Genomic DNA, 22,048 nt, shown 5'->3' with positions numbered 1-22,048 from the left:
GTATATCAAATTGACAACACAATATATGCAGATGTTATGGGCAGTACAAGAAATAAAGATGTAAGTATGCATTGCCGTTATTATGTATCTGAATTTGTGTAAGCCCATGTATGTGTAGCCAACTGTAATTTCTGATTGCTGTGTATTTTCTGCACATGTGCAGTATTTTGATGTTTTGTGCAATGTTCATCCATTGTGTTTATGGGTTTAAGTACCTATTTCTGTTTTTATTCCAGACAAGAGGGACAGTGGATGACCTGGCTGACCCAAGACTGAACAAGGTGAGAGCGAGACATGAATGGTCATATCTGATATCGTTGAGCAAAAATCTAAATAAAACAGTCTATAAGTGAATGGCAGGCCATGTAGTCTACTTTGGAAATGGTCTACCTTTCATGATGCTGAAACAGTTTCTTCTTGGTTGTCTGTCACATTTAGCCGCAGACTCTGTATGACGAGATCAAAGTTGGACGCCCAAAAGCGCCCTCTTCTGCCTACCAGGAAGTACTCGTGAGCTGAGCAGGATGTGTTCATAGGATGGGCCTTATATCTCTGCATCCAATGCTACATACAGTCTGTAGATGGATGTTACTGTTACATTTTATCACGACTTGCACATTTCTGACATTTGTTGCTTATTTTTTTCATGATTGCAATCTTCCCTTTATTGTTCCTCATATATCCAGGCTGCATCTCATCCGGATGTGATTGGGAGTCCCTTAGGGCGGCGCACAATTGGCCCAGCGTCATCCGGGTTTGGCCGGGGTAGGCCGTCATCGTAAATAAGAATTTGTTCTTAACTGACTTTCTTAGTTAAATAAAAGGTTACTTAAAAAAAATATATATACAGTGGGGAGAACAAGTATTTGATACACTGCCGATTTTGCAGGTTTTCCTACTTACAAAGCATGTAGAGGTCTGTAATTTTTATCATAGGTACACTTCAACTGTGAGAGACGGAATCTAAAACAAAAATCCAGAAAATCACATTGTATGATTTTTAAATAATTCATTTGCATTTTATTGCATGACATAAGTATTTGATCACCTACCAACCAGTAAGAATTCCGGCTCTCACAGACCTGTTAGTTTTTCTTTAAGAAGCCCTCCTGTTCTCCACTCATTACCTGTATTAACTGCACCTGTTTGAACTCGTTACCTGTATAAAAGACACCTGTCCACACACAATCAAACAGATTCCAACCTCTCCACAATGGCCAAGACCAGAGAGCTGTGTAAGGACATCAGGGATAAAATTGTAGACCTGCACAAGGCTGGGATGGGCTACAGGACAATAGGCAAGCAGCTTGGTGAGAAGGAAACAACTGTTGGCGCAATTATTAGAAAATGGAAGAAGTTCAAGATGACGGTCAATCACCCTCGGTCTGGGGCTCCATGCAGGATTTCACCTCGTGGGGCATCAATGATCATGAGGAAGGTGAGGGATCAGCCCAGAACTACACGGCAGGACCTGGTCAATGACCTGAAGAGAGCTGGGACCACAGTCTCAAAGAAAACCATTAGTAACACACTACGCCGTCATGGATTAAAATCCTGCAGCGCACGCAAGGTCCCCCTGCTTAAGCCAGTGCATGTCCAGGCCTGTCTGAAGTTTGCCAATGACCATCTGGATGATCCAGAGGAGGAATGGGAGAAGGTCATGTGGTCTGATGAGACAAAAATAGAGCTTTTTGGTCTAACTCCACTCGCCGTGTTTGGAGGAAGAAGAAGTATGAGTACAACCCCAAGAACACCATCCCAACCGTGAAGCATGGAGGTGGAAACATCATTCTTTGGGGATGCTTTTCTGCAAAGGGGACAGGACGACTGCACCGTATTGAGGGGAGGATGGATGGGGCCATGTATCGCGAGATCTTGGCCAACAACCTCCTTCCCTCAGTAAGAGCATTGAAGATGGGTCGTGGCTGGGTCTTCCAGCATGACAACGACACAAAGCACACAGCCATGGCAACTAAGGAGTGGCTCCGTAAGAAGCATCTCAAGGTCCTGGAGTGGCCTAGCCAGTCTCCAGACCTGAACCCAATAGAAAATCTTTGGAGGGAGCTGAAAGTCCGTATTGCCCAGCGACAGCCCCGAAACCTGAAGGATCTGGAGAAGATCTGTAGGGAGGAGTGGGCCAAAATCCCTGCTGCAGTGTGTGCAAACCTAGTCAAGAACTACAGGAAACGTATGATCTCTGTAATTGCAAACAAAGGTTTCTGTACCAAATATTAAGTTCTGCTTTTCTGATGTATCAAATACTTATGTCATGCAATAAAATGCAAATTAATTACTTAAAAATCATACAATGTGATTTTCTGGATTTTTGTTTTAGATTCCTTCTCTCACAGTTGAAGTGTACCTATGATAAAAATTACAGACCTCTACATGCTTTGTAAGTAGGAAAACCTGCAAAATCGTCAGTGTATCAAATACTTGTTCTCCCCACTGTATATACAGTTGAAGTCGGAAGTTTACATACACTTAGGTTGGAGTCATTAAAACTTGTTTTTCAACCGCTCCACAAATTTCTTGTTAAACAAACTATAGTTTTGGCAAGTCGGTTAGGACATCTACTTTGTGCATGACACAGGCAATTATTCCAACAATTGTTTACAGACAGATTATTTCACTTATAATTCACTGTATTACAATTCCAATATGTCAGAAGTTTACATACACTAAATTGACTGTGCCTTTAAACAGCTTGGAAAATTCCAGAAAATTATGTCATGGATTTAGAAGCTTCTGATAGGCTAATTGATGGATATATTGAAGCAACATCTCAAGACATCAGTCAGGAAGTTAAAGCTTGGGTCTTCCAAATGGACAATGACCCCAAGCATACTTCCAAAGTTGTGGCAAAATGGCTTAAGGACAACAAAGTCAAGGTATTGGGGTGGCCATCACAAAGCCCTGATCTCAATCCTATAGAACATTTGTGGGCAGAACTGAAAAGGCGTGTGCGAGCAAGGAGGCCTACAAACCTGACTCAGTTACACCAGCTCTGTCTGGACGAATGGGCCAAAATTCACCCAACTTATTGTGGGAAGCTTGTGGAAGGCTACACGAAACGTTTGACCCAAGTTAAACAATTTAAATGCAATGCTACCAAATACTAATTGAGTGTATGTAAACTTCTGACACACTGTGAATGTGATGAATGAAATAAAACCTGAAGTAAATCATTCTCTCTGCTATAATTCTGACATTTCACATTCTTAAAATAAAGTGGTGATCCTAACTGACCTAAAACAGGGAATTTTTACTAGGATTAAATGTCAGGAATTGTGAAACTTCTGACTTCAACTGTATCTCCTGTAGGCTACCGCCAGGGCAGCCAGGAGACAGACAGCAGCACTGACCCCCAGGAATGCAGCCACATCTGTACTGACCCCCTGTACTGGAGAGGGAGGGTCAAAGGTCAGGCCAGGTCAGGGGTTGTGATCTGGTGTAACAGGGAAACACTGAGGGAGAGTTTTTTTATATTTTTTATATTTTACCTTTATTTATACAGGTTTTTCTCATTGAGATAACATCTCTTTCCCAAGAGAGACCTGGTCCAATAGCAGCAGGGGGAACAACGTTTCAGACAAAACAACTTACATACACTAACACAACATTAAACAAAACTATAAACACACATACAGTACAACAAAAACATTGTACATTAAAAACACAAACGTCTTGACTAAAAACAGCTGGCCTAAAAACAATTACATTCTTCTATGATATATACATCGATCAAGTGTTTAAACTCCACCAACGAAACTAGATCATCACATTTTAAAATGTTCATTACAGAATTCCAGGACCACGGAGCTAAGTAACTAAAACTATTTCTACCATGTCCTGTTCTAATTTTTGGTACTGTTAGAAGCAAATCAGAATGGGACCGTAATTTATATTTATTTACTGACCTGACTAAAAAAGAACAGAGATAAAATTGAATTATTATAGAGACACATTTTATTCATACTAAATGTATACATAACATTGCATTTCTGATGTACTGAACAATAATTGTCTGAGAAAAATAAATGCTGTTTAAAACTTGAAATAATATAATTTAAAGTACATTTTGTGTCATACTTACTTCTCAGTAGTCACTGGGCCTGTTGTTGAGGAAGCTGGAGAGGGAGAGGTCAGGTTGTTGGTGGACAGGTCAATGTCAGAGTAATGACACAACCTCTTGTGAGGACAGAACACTAAAGCCCTGTATCCTGTCACCTGAATTCATTCATTAATGTCAAGAATCAGGGTAAAAAGGTTGTATCACTGAGGCATTGGGTCGTGGAGTCATCCAAGCTCATCAAACTCAGTTACCTCAATGGTGCCCCCACCCTGGGTAGTCCATCCATTCAGAGGCAGACACCTGTATCCAATACCTGTTTAGCCCAGTACACCCGTGTCCAGAGGCATCATGCCCATAAGGAGCACAGGGGCATGTGCCCCCTCAGATTTGTCCTGTAAGAACATTTTATAATAATAATAATAATTCCATGTTTTTGTTGTTTCTCTGTAATACTACTAGCCACCTAGAAATTTTATGAAGTTGACTTCAGCTAGCCCAGGTATGTTTCCAACCTGATAACTAGTTAAGAAGCTAGCTGCTTTTAGCAACGCTAGTAGCCTATTTACACACTAGCATTGCTAGGAATTAGCTTGCAAAGAACAGAATAGTCCACCGGAAGCCAGAAGTGAAATACAATTACATTTCAACTTACTCTTCCAATTGTCCATAGGGTTGGTCCTTACGCAGGGGGAAATTGAGAAAAAACATCTAATAGAACATCAATTAAACAGACTTTCCAAACGTGGGTCTGTTCTACCCCTCGTACCCCTGCACATCGACTCAGTACTGGTATTCCCTGTATATAGCCATGTTATTAACTCGTACCCCTGCACATCGACTCAGTACTGGTACTCCCTGTATATAGCCATGTTATTACCTCGTACCCCTGCACATCAACTCAGTACTGGTACTTCCTGTATATAGCCATGTTATTACCTCGTACCCCTGCATGTTATTACCCCGTACCCCTGTTATTTTTACTTATTGTTATTCATTATTCATTGTGAATTTATTCCTTGTGTTACTATTTCTTCATCTTTAACTCTGCATTGTTGGAAAAGGACCCACTTCTTCTCCGCTTACCTCATGTTAAAATAAAAGTCCTGCATATGCGCCATACCTGCAAAAAAAGCAAGAGAAAATGTATGGGTCTTCAAAATTCTGTTTAATTATATGTTCCATTAGATGTTTTTTTGTCTCAAGTTCCCATAAGGAGCAAGCCTAAAGACAATCAACAGAGTAAATTGAAATGTAATTGTAACTTTTCGCATCCAGGGGAACTATTACGTTTTTTTGCAATCTAATTCCCAGAAACGCTATTGTGTAATTCCTAGCGTTGCTAAAAGCAGCTACCAACAAGTCATTTCAGGCTATCAATCAAATTAGAGTAGCTAGCTTGTCTAATTATCTTAGCTAGCATGCTGGCTGACAAGGTTGGTAGACTTTAGAAAAGCAATCAATAACTAAATATACTGAGAACTCACATTCCACCAGTCAGGAGGATACAGGCAGCTCAAGAGGTATGCTTAGATATGCAGAATAGACAATGTATTTTTAAATACAAAATTCTCCAACTTAGCCCCCCTCTGGACCACCCCCTACTTTGTGCCCCCTCAGATTTTTGGTGTGCGTGACACCCCTGCCTGGGCCTTCAACAACAACCCACTACAGAGTCACTGACAGAGGGGGAGACATTCTGACAGAGAGGATGACATTCTGACAGAGAGGATGACATTCTGACAGCGAGGGTGGCATTCTGACAGCGAGGGTGGCATTCTGACAGCGAGGGTGGCATTCTGACAGCGAGGGTGGCATTCTGACAGCGAGGGTGGCATTCTGACAGCGAGGGTGGCATTCTGACAGAGAGGATGACATTCTGACAGAGAGGGAGACACTTGACAGAGAGGGAGACACTTGACAGAGAGGATGACATTCTGACAGAGAGGGAGACATTCTGACAGAGAGGATGACATTCTGACAGAGAGGATGACATTCTGACAGAGAGGGAGACATTCTGACAGGGAGGTGGAGATAAAATAAAATAATGGCTGTGTCACTTTCATACACTTTTTTCAGAAGAATATGTACTTGCACACAAAAACACACACACTGACCTCCCTGCTCAGGTTAGAAAAGAAGCATCATCTGTCTAAACGGTACATCTCTACACTCCAGTCCTCTTTTACAGTCTCTCTCTCATTGTACTCTTTCCAACACTCAGTCTACAGGAAAACACAGTGAGAAGAGTAGGGAGTGGGAAGAGAAAGAAGAGAGGAGAGGGGTGGAGAGGAGAGGATATGGAGAGACAATGAGGAGAAGGAAAGAGAATATGAAATATTGTCAGAACAGAAGTGAGGACAGGATAGAGATAAAACAAAGTGAATGAGACCAGAAGACTCACCCTGTTTATCAGAGGTTTATAAATAAGACTATCCAGATCAGTCTGGCACTCCCCCTTGTGGAGGTGGAGATAATGACACCCTAAACCACAGACAGACAACACAAGTCAGACAGACAACACAAGTCAGACAGACAACACTAGTCAGACAGACAACACTAGTCAGACAGACAACACTAGTCAGACAGACAACACTAGTCAGACAGACAACACTAGTCAGACAGACAACACTAGTCAGACAGACAACACTAGTCAGACAGACAACACTAGTCAGACAGACAGCATTAGTCAGACAGAGAGTGAGGTGGAGTAACAGAGCAGATATAGAAAACATTGACAAATGGAGAAACTGCTGTTTGCTGTAAGGAATGATGAGTGGGATATTCATATAAACTCACATCTCACTCTCCCCTCAGTCCCAGGCTCTGTGTCAGAATACACTACCTGCCCATGCAGAAGAAAGAGGAGGAGTTGTCATGACAGGACGACAGCGATCCAAACATTCCTCCCTCACCGACAAGCACACAAAGGATACACACATTAAACTTACTACAGAAACAAACCAGATATACATACATTCTCTCAAAAACATCTTACTGCTATTTTCCTATAGACCTCATGTACAGGAAACAGCAAATGCTTTGAGCCTACCCAAAGTGATGACCTAGCTACAGTTAAAGTAACACTAGTAATACTATGTATGTAGCGGTATAAATGATTAAATATTACAGCATTAGACCTCTCACTAAAGGCTTAAGTCATACAAAAGTTGTACTTAAATCCGAACTGGTAATAATGACCAAAACAAAGTATTCAGACTCTTTACTCAGTACTTTGTTGAAGCACCTTTGGCAGCAATTACAGCCTTGAGTCTTTTTGGGTATGACGCTACAAGCTTGGCACACCTGTATTTGGGGAGTTTCTCCCATTCTTCTCTGCAGATCCTCTCAAGCTCTGTCAGGTTGGATGGGGAGCGTCTCTACAGAGCTGTTCGATTGGGTTCAAGTCCGGGCTCTGGCTGGGCCACTCAAGGACATTCAGAGACTTGTCCCGAAGCCACTCCTGCGTTGTCTTGGCTGTGTGCTTGCTTAGGACCGTTGTCCTGTTGGAAGGTGAAACTTCACCCCAGTCTGAGGTCCTGAGAGCTCTGGAGCAGGTTTTCATCAAGGATCTCTGTACTTTGCTCCATTCATCTTTCCCTTGATCCTGACTAGTCTCCCAGTGCCTGCTGCTAAAAAACATCCCCACAGCATGATGCTGACACCACCATGCTTCACCGTACGGACGGTACCAGGTTTCCTCCAGATGTGATGCTTGGCATTCAGGCCAAAGAGTTCAATCTTGGTTTTATCAGACCAGAGAATCTTGTTTGTCATGGTCTGAGAGTCCTTTAGGTGCCTTTTGGCAAACTCCAAGCGGGCTGTCATGTGCCTTTTACTGAGGAGTGGCTTCTATCTAGCCACTCTACCATAAAGGCCTGATAGGTAGAGTGCTTCTGGAAGGTTCTCACATCTCCACAGAGGAATCTGGAGCTCTATCAGAGTGACCATGAGTTCTTGGTCACCTCCCTGACCAAGGCCCTTCTCCCCTGATTGCTCAGTTTGGCAGGGCGGCCAGCTCTAGGAAGAGTTTTGGTTGTTCCAAACTGCTTCCATTTCAGAATGATGGAGGCCACTGTGTTCTGAGGACCTTCAATGCTGCAGACATTTTTTGGAACCCTTCCCCAGATCTGTGCCTCGACACAATCCTGTCTTGGAGCTCTACGGACAATTCCTACGACCTCGTGGCTTGGTTTTTGCTCTGAGATGCACTGTCAACTGTGGGACCTTATATAGACAGGTGTGTGCCTTTCATTTTCAATCAATTGAATTTACTACAGGTGGAAACAGGATGCACCTGAGCTCAATTTCGAGTCTGATAGCAAAGGGTCTGAATATTTATGTAAATAAGGTATTTCTGTTTATGTTTAATACATTTGCAAAAATTACTACAAACCTGTTACCACTTTGTCATTATGGGATATTGTGTGTCGATTGATGAGGAAAAAAACAATTGAATCAATTTTAGAATAAGGCTGTAACGTATCAAAATGTGGAAAAATTCAAGGGGTCTGAATACTTTCCAAATACACTGTATATGTATATACTTACAACAAAAATATATGGGGAATTGGAAATGATACAGACAATTACATTGATGGAAGCTACAACCTATCTGCAATATTAAAGATGATCTACCCCCTAAAAACAACTACAAAAAACTATCCAGCTGTTGTCCCTTACTCTATCCCCACACCAGGGTCTGTGCTCGGCCCCCTCCAGCCAGTGTCCTGGAGGGGTGCAAGGTTGAACCGTACCATAGCTGGCTCTCCCTGGGCAGCACCCTGGACTCCCAGTAAGAGGACAGACCACTAGAACCTACATCTCTCTCTGACTTTTTGTCTTTCTTTACTGAAACATTCTCATTTCATTTAAAACTCACCCTCCCCCCTTAAAAATAAAAACCCAAAATATATCCTGTGCTGCATACATGTACCATACTCACCTTTCCATCTACCACATGATACAAACCAACATCACAAAACCCAAAACAATACCCACTCCTACAACTGTATATCCAAAACATCTTCCCCAGCTATACAGATGGCCTCCCCAACACACCATATCTCCTCAAACATCTCCACACTTTTTATCATTTTATAGAACTCAAACTCAACCCTAAGGCGCGCAGAGACCATCCCATTAAACAGTAGTAAAGGGTCTGTTATCCCCCCACCTTTGACCCTGTTCCTCCTTGTTAGCCAAATAGCTAACTTTGCCTGAGCAAACAGAAAATTCAACAACACACATTTGGCCTTCTCCTTATTCAAATACCTGTATCCCATTATAAACATCCCAACAGTAAAAATCACCCCCAACCTCTCACAGAGACATTCCAACAGAGACATGAATGGCATTAACCTGGTGCACACAGAAAACACATGAATCACAGTTTCTTTCATTTTACAGAAAGGACACCCCTGCCCGACTCCCGGTTCAACCCGTGCCAACCAGCTGTTAGTGGCCAGGGCTCCATGAAGAACCCTCCACTGGTGGTCCCCTGACCTCCATCTAAAACCCACCATACTCTCCTCCCCACATACCCCCTGCCACTGATGTGCCCTCACTCCTGTTAGGCTCCTAATGTTCCTAACCTTAACGCAGAGGTTGTAGAGGGCTTTACCTCCCACCCCTTCAAACTCCCCCAGGCCCGGAGTGTTAAAATCTAACAAGTCCTCCAGACCCCCTTGCCAGTCTCCAGTCTCTGCCGTCACCTGCAGTGGCGGAAACATTGGTGGCCCCTCTCCCTTTGGCCGCTTAAACATCCCCCTTACCGGCTCAGACAGTGCCTCCTGGACCTCCTCCAGGAACTCTCCAGCAGCCTAAGAGATGTTATTCCTGTTTGTTGTGCCAGGACTTCCAGGGTTTTCCACCCCTCCTCTCCCAGCAGTCTCAGGTCACCCAGTCTTTGTAACCCCCCTGCCATCAGTTGCCTCTGCAGGATGGCCGACAGAACCGATCTCAAAGGGATGGCTGGGTTGTGGAAGATAGGCTCCTCCCACACCCACAGCCCAGGCTCCACACCCCCTTCTCGTGTGGGTCTTAACAGCTGCCAGGCCCTCAGCATTGCAGAGTAAAAATCTGAGAGACCTGCTGTACTCAGCCTCTCTAGCTTCATGCCGGTCAAACCCTAATCCTCCAGCTCTCCTCAGCAGCGCGCATGCTGGTTCCCTCCAGCCAACATCAGTATGGTACAGCAGTCTCTGCACCGCCTTTAGCCGGAAAGCAGCCATCCTGCTCTCCAGTTCCACCAGGCCCTGTCCTCCTTCGTGGACGGTCATGTACAACACTGCTGCCCTCAGCCAGTGATGGCCCGACCAGAAGAAGTCCACCAGCTTGCGTTGCAGGTCTGCGAGCACACCGGCGGGGGGGTTGAGGACAGCCAGTTTATTGCCACAGGGAAGATGCCACCAGGTTGTTAATTATCAGCACCCTCCCTCTATATGACACTTGGGACAGGAGCCACCTCCACCTGGCCAGTCTTGACACCACTGCCTGTGACAGCCCCTCCCAGTTCTTCCTGACCCACTTCTCCGAGCCCAGGTACACCCCCAACACTTTAAGCCCTTCACAACCCCACTGCAAACCCCTTGGAAGCAGAGGAGGAGCCCTATCCCCCCATGCCCCACATAACAGAGCTTTTCTCTTGCCCCAGTTTACCTTGGCTGACGAAGCTCCCTCGTACACCTTCAGACTGGTCTCTAGTGCCTGCATATCTTGACCATCCCTGACCATCACAGAAACATAATCTGCATATGCTGACACTGCTATGCCTGTCACCGCATCCATGCATGTCCAGCACACTCCCTGCAGTCTCCTGCGTAGCAGTCCTAAAAAAAGCTCAATGGTTAGTGTATATAACTGCCCCGATAGATTGCATCCTTGTCTAATGCCTCGTCCCACTCAGACTGTCTTACTGAGCCCCCCTCCCACCTTAACCATACATGACGCCCCAGCATACAACAGCTTCACACAGGTCACAAAACTCTTCCCAAACCCAAACATCACATTAAACAGATACTCATGGTCCACTCTATCAAAAGCCTTCTCTTGATCTAAAGAGACCAGTCCAAAGTTCACATTAGAACCTCTCGACACGTCCAACATGTCCCTAATTAAGAACAAGTTGTCCGTGATTGAGCGTCCCGGTACACAATATGTTTGGTCCTTATGTACTATCGAGTCCAAATGGGACTTCAGTCTGTTAGAGAGGACCTTGGCAAATATCTTGTAGTCCGCACAGAGTAATGCCACAGGCCTCCAGTTCTTAAGTTCACACAAGTCCCCTTTTTTGGGCAGGAGAGTCAGAGCCGCCCGACAGCAGCTCATCGGCAACTCTCCTACCCCGACGCATTCACGCAACACGCAAAAGAAGTCCTGTCCAATTATTCCCCAGAATTTTTTATAAAACTCCACTGGGAGTCCATCGACCCCCGGTGCATGACCGGGGGACATCTGGGTTACGGCCTCTGCCAGTTCATGGGACAACAGAGGAATGTCCATTTCATCCCTCTGTGCTAGAGAGAGATTAGGGAGTCCTGCGAACAAGACCTGAGCACACATAGGATCACACACACTTCTGCCCTATACAATTCAGTATAAAACTCCACAGTCCGCTCCCGCATCTCCCCCACCACAGAGGTCACCCGCCCATCAGACAGCCGTAGACAATGCTTACCCTTGGCTTCACTGCTCTGTCTTTCCAGACCAAAGAAGAAGGAGCTGGGAGCATCCATCTCCTTGAGCATGGAGAACCTAGCTCTTACAAGTGCTCCCTTTGCTTTAACCTGGGGAAAAAAAACTGCCCAGGCCCCTACGTAATTCAGCTAAATTAGCCTGGAGGCCTGCATTGCCTTGCCCCACCATCTCTACCTCCATCTCACTAATACAGCGCTCTAGTTCCCCCAATACTCTCCTAGACTCTGAGGATGAGAGAGCTGTGTACTGTTGACAGAAAAGCCGAATTTGGACTTTCCCCACATCCCACCATTGACTCAGAGACTCATACTCCTCTCTTCGCTGCTGACGTGGAAACACAAAAAAAGGCTCCGATGACACCTCCCTTACGGGATCCGCCCACATCTTCACCACTGGTTCTGCGACTTGGGTGGGGGACAAACGACTGGTTGGATAGGATATCTTGCATCCAATCACCACCCCCAGCAGAGGCAGAAGGCGAGCCATCAATCAACCAGGAGGAAGTCAGACCAACAGTAGAGTTTGTTTGGGTTAAATTGATGCAAGGTTTAAACTTAGGGAACGCATAGGCATAGTCGCTGGTAATATATTCACAGGGACAGCTTGCCGCATTCGCTGACAAGAATAGAAATGTAACTCAGCGATAAGGCTGACTTGGTCCCCAAGAGTATATAAGAAGCATGCTGTCCAAAAAAAGGTGTGGTAGTGCTACTTGACTTATCACTGAACTCGTGATACTTCAAACTACCATCAACCTAAAAGGTCATATCTGGCTTTCATACTCTAGAACAATTGTACCTTTTGACCGCTGGTTTTTAGGCGAGACCTACTGAGTCAAGTACCCCGTACACTCTCAGTGGTGTTACACAGGGTCTTGATCTACGATAGCAGTCTCGTTACTAATCAGAACAAATATACAAAACAAGAAACAGGTCATGGTACAACTTCTAGCAGGGGGAACAGATACTGACGTGATTGGCTAAACCGGTAGAACAATTGTGAGTTGAAGAACATACTCTCTGGGAACCAACCAGGTCGACCTAAGCTAAGGTAATTAACTGCTTGTTGTAATACATAGATAAGGCATTGAGAGTTCAAGTGTTTTTGATGATTATTGATGTTTTATTGGAAAGACGTAAAGAAACTGTAATGACGTGTATAACTGTGTGCTTTGCAAACATTGAATAAAAAGTAGAAACTAGACCCAAAACCCTAGGGGAGAAAACACCTCTGACACTCCAAAATCTAGGGGAACAAGTCTAGTTTCTACACAAAAGACAATATATTGTAAAAGGTAAAGTTATTCTATATTAATATTCAAGCAATATTAACCGACGGGTATAGGCATTAAATCGTAAATCGTGTGTCTAGATACAAGAATAATTGGGAACCCTATAGAGCAATGGCGAGGGGAAGAGTCTACTCTTAGGGAACCCTATAGAGCAATGTCCAGCTGAAGAGTCTACTCTTAGGGAACCCTATAGAGCAATGTCCAGCTGAAGAGTCTACTCTTTGGGAACCCTATAGAGCAGGGGTGTCAAACATACGGCCCGCGGGCCGGAACCGGCCCCCAAGGAGGTTCGATCAGGCCCGCAGGATAATTTGAAAGTGGAAAAAATGCATAAAAGACATGGAATTAATATTTTTAATTCGCTGCAATTCATGGATTATCCGCTAAGGGGCGCACTCTTTCCATCAGAGTAGAAGACAAGCCGCATCACTGAGACAGACTGAAAACAGCAGACGGTATCAATGCGCCATCTGCTGCTTGTTACGACGTTGTTAATACCTTGGTCTCTACCTCTCCGCTACACCCTCATTAGCCAAAATGTCGTTATCCAAACGGAGAAAAGTAGATAAGGAGTGTAGAATTTTCAAAGAAAAATGGACCACGTCCTATTTATTTACAGAGATGCACGGAAAACCTTCGTGCTTGGTGTGTTTGCAACAAGTTTCGGTATTGAAGGAATATAATATTCGACGCCACTACGAGACTCATCACAGCGAAAAATATGACGGCTTGCAAGGACAACTGAGAAGAGATAAGATTAACGAATTGCTGGCGGGTCTGAGGAAACAGCAGTCAACTTTCATCCAGAGCCGAGAAGTCAGTGAAGCAGCGGTAAAAGCCAGCTACCTAATTGCTAGCGAAATAGCATTATTTTGGTTATTTATAGCAGATTATGGTATAATTTTAATGGTCCGGCCCACTTGACATCTCCCTAGGCCGTATGTGGCCCACGATGCGAAATGAGTTTGACACCCCTGCTATAGAGCAATGTCCAGCTGAAGAGTCTACTCTTAGGGAACCCTATAGAGCAATGTCCAGCTGAAGAGTCTACTCTTAGGGAACCCTATAGAGCAATGTCCAGCTGAAGAGTCTACTCTTAGGGAACCCTATAGAGCAATGTCCAGCTGAAGAGTCTACTCTTAGGGAACCCTATAGAGCAATGTCCAGCTGAAGAGTCTACTCTTAGGGAACCCTATAGAGCAATGTCCAGCTGAAGAGTCTACTCTTAGGGAACCCTATAGAGCAATGTCCAGCTGAAGAGTCTACTCTTAGGGAACCCTATAGAGCAATGTCCAGCTGAAGAGTCTACTCTTAGGGAACCCTATAGAGCAATGTCCAGCTGAAGAGTCTACTCTTAGGGAACCCTATAGAGCAATGTCCAGCTGAAGAGTCTACTCTTAGGGAACCCTATAGAGCAATGTCCAGCTGAAGAGTCTACTCTTAGGGAACCAAAGATGCCTGGTAAAGGTACCACAAGAAGGAGGTTCTCTAAGTCTGATTAATATTATCTAAGATCCCGAAACAATAAACACTAAAAGGCAATTCTCAGAATTAAGGGCAGGAATAAACAACCCAGGTCAGTCCGGCGGACCTGTGAATCATCTGTTTGACGGATGATATAAGAACTCGAGTGATACGACTTGTGTCACTCTTGACGGGGGACCCGGTAAGGTCTACTCAAAATCCCCTACCACAACACTGCCCCCACCTTTCCCAAAAGGTCTGGAGACCTGAGCAAAAACTGGCATCTTGTAAGAGCTTTACATTGAACTTCCAATAAGATGCCTGCCGGGGCCCTGGTGAAATAGACAGCCGAGCCATGGTTATGTGGTGATCTGAAAACCCCACTGGGAGAATGGTAGCGCCCAGCAGCCTATTGCTCTGATTCCTGGACATGTAAAAACGATCACGTCGGGCTGCACTCACCCTAGCCCCAAAAACCTTCACCCATGTATACTGTCTTGTGTTGGGATGTATAGTTCTCCAAACATCCACTAGGTCGAACTGATTAATGATGTCCCTTAACACTCCCACTGAATGAGGCTCTTCCCCATTTCTGTCTTTTGTAAAATCCATTGTACAGTTCCAGTCCCCTCCGACCACCAGCGTCTCCTCAGGCGCTACCTGTGAGAGTTCCTGTCTAAGACTCCCAAATAGAACCCCTCTTTCTCTCCCTGTATTAGGCACATACACATTTATAAAGACAAAACCCATGTTGTTCATTTCTGTTTTAACAACAAGAGGCCTACCCCTACAACCACCTCCTATGAGGAGCAAATTTTTACAGACAGACCCGGTGCAAAAAGGACTGCCACCCCTGCACTAAGATTTGTCCCATGGCTCAACACATTTGCCCATTTCCACCAGAGCCCCCAATCGACTTCATTCAACACATCACTATTGTTATGCTGGTGAATGAGGACCCAAAAGCGACGTAATAGAAACAGAGTCTTTATTCCAGTCTTAAACAAACAATGATTCTCCTGGAAATTATCAAAGGTAAATCCAAAACAGGAAACTGAAATCCTCTCGTCAGTAGAGAGGAACGACTGGAGACGCGACCACAGACTGCAGGTCGCTTCAGGAAGGCACAGGCCGTAGCTGACATAGACACCTGCTCACACGCAGCATCTGAAGAAGGCAAAAACACGACAGGGCGGAACAAGGACACAGAACAGCAAACATCAAACAAGAATCCGACAAGGACAGAAGCGGAAAACAGAGGGAGAAATAGGGACTCTAATCAGAGGGCAAAATAGGGGACAGGTGTGAAAGAGTAAATGAGGTCGTTAGGAGAATGAGAAACAGCTGGGAGCAGGAACGGAACGATAGAGAGAGAGAGCGGGAGAGGGAGAGAGGGAGGAGGAGAGAGAGGGATAGAAAGAGGGAAAGAACCTAATAAGACCAGCAGAGGGAAGCACAGGGACAAGACATGATGATCAAAGACAAAACATGACAGTACCCCCCCACTCACCGAGCGCCTCCTGGCGCACTCGAGGAGGAACCCTGGCGGCAACGAAGGAAATCATCAATCAACGAACGGTCCAGCACGTCCCGAGATGGAACCCAACTCCTCTCCTCAGGACCGTAACCCTCCCAATCCACTAAGTACTGGTGACCACGTCCCCGAGAACGCATGTCCATGATCTTCCGTACCTTGTAAATAGGTGCGCCCTCGACAAGGACGGGGGGGGGGGGAGGGAAGACGAACGGGGGCGCGAAGAAAAGGCTTGACACAAGAGACATGGAAGACAGGGTGGACGCGACGAAGATGTCGCGGAAGAAGCAGTCGCACAGCGACAGGATTGACGACCTGAGAGACACGGAACGGACCAATGAACCGCGGAGTCAACTTGCGAGAAGCTGTCGTAAGGGGAAGGTTACGAGTGGAAAGCCACACTCTCTGACCGCGACAATACCTAGGACTCTTAATCCTACGTTTATTGGCGGCTCTCACAGTCTGCGCCCTGTAACGGCAAAGTGCAGACCTGACCCTCCTCCAGGTGCGCTCACAACGTTTGACAAAAGCCTGAGCGGAGGGAACGCTGGACTCGGCGAGCTGGGACGAGAACAGAGGAGGCTGGTACCCAAGACTACTCTGAAACGGAGATAGCCCGGTAGCAGACGAAGGAAGCGAGTTGTGAGCGTACTCAGCCCAGGGGAGCTGTTCTGCCCAAGACGCAGGGTTTCGAAACGAAAGGCTGCGTAATATGCGACCAATCGACTGATTGGCCCTTTCTGCTTGACCGTTAGACTGGGGATGAAACCCGGAAGAGAGACTGACGGAAGCACCAATCAAACGACAGAACTCCCTCCAAAACTGTGACGTGAATTGCGGGCCTCTGTCTGAAACGGCGTCTAACGGGAGACCATGAATTCTGAACACATTCTCAATGATGATTTGTGCCGTCTCCTTAGCGGAAGGAAGCTTAGCGAGGGGAATGAAATGTGCCGCCTTAGAGAACCTATCGATAACCGTAAGAATCACAGTCTTCCCCGCAGACGAAGGCAGACCGGTAATAAAGTCTAAGGCGATGTGAGACCATGGTCGAGAAGGAATGGGAAGCGGTCTGAGACGACCGGCAGGAGGAGAGTTACCTGACTTAGTCTGCGCGCAGTCCGAACAAGCAGCCACGAAACGACGCGTGTCCCGCTCCTGAGTAGGCCACCAAAACCGCTGGCGAATAGAAGCAAGCGTACCCCGAACGCCGGGGTGGCCAGCTAACTTGGCAGAATGAGCCCACTGAAGAACAGCCAGACGAGTAGAGACAGGAACGAACAGAAGGTTACTAGGACAAGCGCGCGGCGACGCAGTGTGAGTGAGTGCTTGCTTTACCTGTCTCTCAATTCCCCAGACAGTCAACCCGACAACACGCCCTTCAGGGAGAATCCCCTCGGGGTCGGTAGAAGCCACAGAAGAACTAAAGAGACGGGATAAGGCATCAGGCTTGGTGTTCTTATTTCCCGGGCGATAGGAAATCACGAACTCGAAACGAGCGAAAAACAACGCCCAACGAGCTTGACGTGCATTAAGTCGTTTGGCAGAACGGATGTACTCAAGGTTCTTATGGTCAGTCCAAACGACAAAAGGGACGGTCGCCCCCTCCAACCACTGTCGCCATTCGCCTATGGCTAAGCGGATGGCGAGCAGTTCGCGGTTACCCACATCATAGTTGCGTTCCGATGGCGACAGGCGATGAGAAAAGTAAGCGCAAGGATGGACCTTATCGTCAGACTGGAAGCGCTGGGACAGAATGGCTCCCACGCCCACCTCTGAAGCGTCAACCTCGACAATGAATTGTTTAGTGACGTCAGGAGTAACAAGGATAGGGGCGGATGTAAAACGCTTCTTGAGGAGATCAAAAGCTCCCTGGGCGGAACCGGACCACTTAAAGCAAGTCTTGACAGAAGTCAGAGCTGTGAGAGGGGCAGCCACTTGACCGAAATTACGAATGAAACGCCGATAGAAATTAGCGAAACCGAGAAAGCGCTGCAACTCGACACGTGACTTAGGAACGGGCCAATCGCTGACAGCCTGGACCTTAGCGGGATCCATCTGAATGCCTTCAGCGGAAATAACAGAACCGAGAAATGTGACAGAGGAGACATGAAAGGCGCACTTCTCAGCCTTCACGTAGAGACAATTCTCTAAAAGGCGCTGGAGTACACGTCGAACGTGCTGAACATGAATCTCGAGTGACGGTGAAAAAATCAGGATATCGTCAAGGTAAACGAAAACAAAGATGTTCAGCATGTCTCTCAGTACATCATTAACTAATGCCTGAAAGACAGCTGGAGCATTAGCGAGACCGAACGGCAGAACCCGGTATTCAAAATGCCCTAACGGAGTGTTAAACGCCGTTTTCCACTCGTCCCCCTCTCTGATGCGTACGAGATGGTAAGCGTTACGAAGGTCCAACTTAGTAAAGAACCTGGCTCCCTGCAGAATCTCGAAGGCTGACGACATAAGGGGAAGCGGATAACGATTCTTAACCGTTATGTCATTCAGCCCTCGATAATCCACGCAGGGGCACAGAGTACCGTCCTTCTTCTTAACAAAGAAAAACCCCGCTCCGGCGGGAGAGGAAGAAGGCACCACGGTACCGGCGTCGAGAGAAACAGACAGATAATCCTCGAGAGCCTTACGTTCGGGAGCCGACAGAGAGTATAGTCTACCCCGAGGGGGAGTGGTCCCCGGAAGGAGATCAATACAACAATCATACGACCGGTGAGGAGGAAGAGAGTTGGCTCTGGACCGACTGAAGACCGTGCGTAGATCATGATATTCCTCCGGCACTCCTGTCAAATCACCAGGTTCCTCCTGAGTAGAGGGGACAGAAGAAACAGGAGGGATAGCAGACATTAAACACTTCACATGACAAGAAACGTTCCAGGATAGGATAGAATTACTAGACCAATTAATAGAAGGATTATGACATACTAGCCAGGGATGACCCAAAACAACAGGTGTAAAAGGTGAACGAAAAATCAAAAAGGAAATGGTCTCACTGTGGTTACCAGATACTGTGAGGGTTAAAGGTAGTGTCTCACATCTGATACTGGGGAGAGGACTACCATCTAAGGCGAACATGGGCGTGGGCTTCCCTAACTGTCTGAGAGGAATGTCATGTTTCCGAGCCCATGCTTCGTCCATAAAACAACCCTCAGCCCCAGAGTCTATCAAGGCACTGCAGGAAGCAGCCGAACCGGTCCAGCGTAGATGGACCGACAAGGTAGTACAGGATCTTGATGGAGAGACCTGAGTAGTAGCGCTCACCAGTAGCCCTCCGCTTACTGATGAGCTCTGGCTTTTACTGGACATGACATGACAAAATGTCCAGCAGAACCGCAATAGAGGCAAAGACGGTTGGTGATTCTCCGTTCCCTCTCCTTAGTCGAGATGCGAATACCTCCCAGCTGCATGGGCTCAGTCTCTGAGCCGATGGGAGGAGATGGTTGAGATGCGGAGAGGGGAAACACCGTTAACGCGAGCTCTCTTCCACGAGCTCGGTGACGAAGATCTACCCGTCGTTCTATGCGGATGGCGAGTGCAATCAAAGAGTCCACGCTGGAAGGAACCTCCCGGGAGAGAATCTCATCCTTAACCTCAGCGTGGAGTCCCTCCAGAAAACGAGCGAGCAACGCCGGCTCGTTCCAGTCACTGGATGCAGCAAGAGTGCGAAACTCTATAGAGTAATCCGTTATGGATCGATCACCTTGACATAGGGAAGCCAGGGCCCTGGAAGCCTCTTTCCCAAAAACTGAACGATCAAAAACCTGTATCATCTCCTCTTTAAAGTTCTGATAAACGTTAGAACACTCAGCCCTTGCCTCCCAGATAGCTGTGCCCCACTCCCGAGCCCGACCAGTAAGGAGTGATATGACGTAAGCGATCCGAGCTCTCTCTCTTGAGTATGTGTTGGGCTGGAGAGAGAACACAATATCACACTGGGTGAGAAAGGAGCGACACTCAGTGGGCTGCCCAGAGTAACATGGTGGGTTATTAACCCTAGGTTCCGGAGACTCGGAAGACCAGGAAGTAGCTGGTGGCACGAGACGAAGACTCTGAAACTGTCCTGAGAGATCGGAGACGTGAGCGGCCAGGGTCTCAACGGCATGACGAGCAGCAGACAATTCCTGCTCGTGTCTGCCGAGCATTGCTCCCTGGATCTCGACGGCAGTGTTGCGAGAATCCGTAGTCGCTGGGTCCATTCTTGGTCGGATTCTTCTGTTATGCTGGTGAATGAGGACCCAAAAGCGACGTAATAGAAACAGAGTCTTTATTCCAGTCTTAAACAAACAATGATTCTCCTGGAAATTATCAAAGGTAAATCCAAAACAGGAAACTGAAATCCTCTCGTCAGTAGAGAGGAACGACTGGAGACGCGACCACAGACTGCAGGTCGCTTCAGGAAGGCACAGGCCGTAGCTGACATAGACACCTGCTCACACGCAGTATCTGAAGAAGGCAAAAACACGACAGGGCGGAACAAGGACACAGAACAGCAAACATCAAACAAGAATCCGACAAGGACAGAAGCGGAAAACAGAGGGAGAAATAGGGACTCTAATCAGAGGGCAAAATAGGGGACAGGTGTGAAAGAGTAAATGAGGTCGTTAGGAGAATGAGAAACAGCTGGGAGCAGGAACGGAACGATAGAGAGAGAGAGCGGGAGAGGGAGAGAGGGAGGAGGAGAGAGAGGGATAGAAAGAGGGAAAGAACCTAATAAGACCAGCAGAGGGAAGCACAGGGACAAGACATGATGATCAAAGACAAAACATGACAACTATGTGTCTCCTGCAGAAACAACACCTGTACTTTTTGTTGTTTTACATATTCACCCAACACACTCCTCTTTCCCGCATCTCTGGAGCCATTTATATTGAGCGAGCCTACCCGAGAGTCTCCATAAGAAGTGGGAGAAAAGCCAGCAGAGAAATAGACCAATAGCAAAGCTCAAAAAGCCCCAGTGTCAGAAAGAAAACATACATCTAAACAGTGTCTGAAGGTAAACCTTTACGCACTGTTGTGACCCACTTCCTCAACCTAAACCATATCCTGGGTGAGAGGACACCATGCCCCTCATTTCTCATAGCATGTTGTACTGATCTTACAAATTTTCTCGGATCAGAAAAAAAAGCCTCAAGATTTACCTTTTTCCCCTTAGTCTCATTCAGGAACCTTGTCAGTTCTCTCAACGTGTACTTAGACCCATCTGCTTGACTGGCTGTCAACTCCAGGCCCATTGAAGAGGAGTCTGAAAAAAAAACCTGACTAGACCCAGCCTCATCTACACCACCCTCCATAACCTGACTAGGCCCAGCCTCATCTACACCACCCTCCATAACCTGACTAGACCCAGCCTCATCTACACCACCCTCCATAGCATGACTAGACCCAGCCTCATCTACCCCACCATCCATAACCTGACTAGCCCCAGCCTCATCTACACCACCCTCCATAGCATGACTAGACCCAGCCTCATCTACACCACCCTCCATAGCATGACTAGGCCCAGCATCATCTACACCACCCTCCATAGCATGACTAGGCCCAGCATCATCTACACCACCCTCCATAGCATGACTAGGCCCAGCATCATCTACACCACCCTCCATAGCATGACTAGACCCAGTATCATCTACACCACCCTCCATAGCATGACTAGGCCCAGCCTCATCTACACCACCCTCCATAGCACGACTAGGCCCAGCCTCATCTACACCGCCATCCCTGGCATGACTAGACCCAGCCTCAGCTACCCCACCATCTCTTGCATGACTAGGCCCAGCCTCATCTACACCGCCATCCCTGGCATGACTAGGCCCAGCCTCATCTACACCGCCATCCCTGGCATGACTAGGCCCAGCCTCATCTACACCGCCATCCCTGGCATGACTAGGCCCAGCCTCATCTACACCGCCATCCCTGGCATGACTAGGCCCAGCCTCTGCTGTCTGCATCTCATTATCCCCTGCACTTTGAC

General features: G+C 46.7%; 1 long non-coding RNA gene across 1 annotated transcript; it reads left to right on the top strand.

The window, feature by feature from the left end:
• On the top strand, nt 1–709 carry LOC120030139. The gene is made up of 3 exons (XR_005473629.1): nt 1–60; nt 237–281; nt 439–709. It is a non-coding gene; the product is annotated as an uncharacterized LOC120030139 (long non-coding RNA).
• Nucleotides 710–22,048: the final 21,339 nt, after the last annotated feature.

This window comes from Salvelinus namaycush, chromosome 36 (genome assembly GCF_016432855.1).
Source record: "Salvelinus namaycush isolate Seneca chromosome 36, SaNama_1.0, whole genome shotgun sequence".
In the NCBI taxonomy this organism is placed as follows: domain Eukaryota; kingdom Metazoa; phylum Chordata; class Actinopteri; order Salmoniformes; family Salmonidae; genus Salvelinus; species Salvelinus namaycush.
This window is presented reverse-complemented; position numbering and strand designations above follow the sequence as displayed.